This window comes from Sorex fumeus, unplaced genomic scaffold, assembly GCF_029834395.1.
Source record: "Sorex fumeus unplaced genomic scaffold, SorFum_2.1 ptg000167l, whole genome shotgun sequence".
Lineage (NCBI taxonomy): Eukaryota > Metazoa > Chordata > Mammalia > Eulipotyphla > Soricidae > Sorex > Sorex fumeus.
Genome location: NW_026606224.1, coordinates 633,867 through 636,406, shown reverse-complemented (window position 1 = coordinate 636,406; position 2,540 = coordinate 633,867). Strand labels below are relative to the sequence as shown.

Here is a 2,540-nt window from a genome sequence, read left to right as displayed (position 1 = left end):
TGCCAGGTCATTCATCTTGTTGACTTCTCGATCTAGGTACACATAACTGTTGCCTCCATTCCGAGAGGTCGTTCCATTGATAGCAAATGAAACGTCAAGAACGAGACCGTTTCTCATAAACATTGTCTTCATGAGATTCAGCTGTAATCCGACCTTCCCACACTCACGGTCAAAGTTGGCTAGCATTTGTGCTGCTTGGCTAATGATTGGTGTTATTAGAACGATGTCATCAGTGAAGTGGAGGTGGTGTAGAATATGATGTGGTGTAGAATATGATGTGGTCAATTTCGTTGTGGAACAATCCACCAGGAGACTCCCATGTCCAATATTTAGATTCGTCCTTTCTGAACTGTGTGTGACCACGCATGGTCTTGGTTGACATGATGAACTCAGACAGTGTCTCACCCTGTTTGTTCCATTGTAGACCATTGGTCCTGATGTGGAGTTCTTCGGCTGATCTTCTCAGTCCTATCTTGGCATTAAAATCACCAACAATGATCTTCAGAAGGTGTGGTCTTCTTTATAGAACTTCTCCAGCTCCATGCAGAACTTCTCCAATTCTCCTTCATCATAATTGGATGTTGGTGTGTAGACAACGAAGATAGAAACTGCCGGCAGTGAGCCACATCTATTCAAGTGTTAATGTCCGATTCAGGTTGTTAGGCATTTGAATGAAGCAATGCTCATGGCCAAGTTCGTGTTCACAAGGACACCGATACCAACGATGCCTCTTTTATCGCATGTTCTGCGGAACATTTCTTCTCCACTGTCGAAAATGGCATGATGTGATTGATGCCTTCTTGTCTCGGTCAGACCAATGATCTCGTACTTGATCATTCATGCTTGTACTATCAGGTCCTCGATGGATGCATCTGATGTCACCGTATGTGCATTGAAGGTACAGCAGTCATTTTAGTCTTTCTTCGTTTTGGCATCCTAGTTCGGCCTTGAGATTTTATCAGCCTCTTCTTCCACATCCTTCTCAATGCTGCCGTATTGGTGGCTCCTTCAGGGTCAGGGGAATGAGATCCATTGTATTTACTGATTTTGGCATATAGAATACTCCACAGATAGCTTGGCAGGCTCTGTCGTTACAGCGCGATACTCTCGGCAGCTTGCCAGGCTCTCCGAGAGGGATAGAGGCTTTTGGGACGGCCTCAGTTCGCCCTTGTAGGTGTTCCCATGGTTCCAACCATATTTGAACCCCATTATATAGGTGTGAAAGTACTGGAAGATGGGTATTAAGTGTCTTATGATGTGTCGCTCGGCCACTTTGTGGCCTGGATCATGGAGGTGGCTGGGTAGTGGAGGTAGTGGAGGTCCTTGCAGACACAGAATTTAAAACAAAATGTGAAACATTGGGAGTCTGCTATGTGTAGACCTACAGTTAAGGAACCTGCAATAACCCCAGCTCAAACTTCCATGTGATTCTTTCTGTACCATCTGGGGCGCTCCACACAAAATTCTAGATGAAAATATGAGTGACGCTAGGTGTTCTCGAGAGAAGCCATCTTCCTCTTGGCTGTTGCTGAAGGACAGAGACAGATCGTGAGCCTTTCCCTCAGATAACGCCTGGCCCTGTGAGCCCCATTTTGTGTCTCAGACCCTAACTCTCTGAGGAGGAAGTCAGGAGGATCAGCGTCCCTGTCATCTCCTCACTCAGCACAGCTGCCTTCCCATCGGTTTTCTGACACACTCAGGATGTGGTTGTCACACTGTGTCACTCACACAGTAATACATGGCCATGTCCTCAGTGCTCAGCCTGCTCAATTCCATGTAGGCTATGTCCTTGGAGATTTCTGCAGCGAGTGTGAGTCTTCCCTGGAATTTTGGTGCGTAGCTAGTTCCACCATCGTAAGGGAGTATGTATCCCATGCACTCAAGCCCTTGTCCCTGAGCCTGCCGCACCCAGTGCATATAGTCTTGGATGAAGGTGTATCCGGACACCTTGTAGGAGATCTTCACTGATGTCCCAGATTTTGCCACCTTAGCACCTGACTGTACCACCTGTACCTGGGAGTTCACACCTGTGGACAGCAGACAGGAGTGGGTGGACTCCACTTGACCGGCCCTGTTCCCTCAGCCCAAGGCATGGGGACACTTACCTGTAGCCATTGCCACCAGGAAGAGAATTTTCCAGGTCTAGTCCATGGTTGGGACTGCGCACTCAGGGGCTTCTGAAGGTGTGGGTGTGCCTGCTGTGTGAGGTTGTTAGGACACAGACACATCTCTATTTAACTCAGTGTCCTTCGTCTAATTTGCATATTCATGAGGAGGTAGAATTCAGAGCTGAAGACCTGGTCCAACCTGTGAAGGGGTTGGTAGAGGCCATCGGGTCCAACCTCAAGGAGAGTGAAGAGGTTCATGTTCTGATCCTTGATTGAGGAGATGAGACTCTGTCCTGTCCCAGGACTCTGTGCAAACAGAGCTCCCCCTCAGGAGGGCCAAGCCCTGTCAGGACCTTCTCCTCAGGGTCGCCCACATCTTATGGCCTGGACACATCTGGTCAAACCTGGGCTCTGAGGTTATTTCTGGAATAC

General features: G+C 48.2%; 1 pseudogene; it reads right to left on the bottom strand.

Annotated features, from left to right (window-relative positions):
• Window positions 1-1,734: 1,734 nt before the first annotated feature.
• LOC130016780 (immunoglobulin heavy variable 1-2-like) lies at window positions 1,735-2,151 on the bottom strand (annotated as a pseudogene).
• Between the last annotated feature and the right edge of the window lie 389 nt (window positions 2,152-2,540).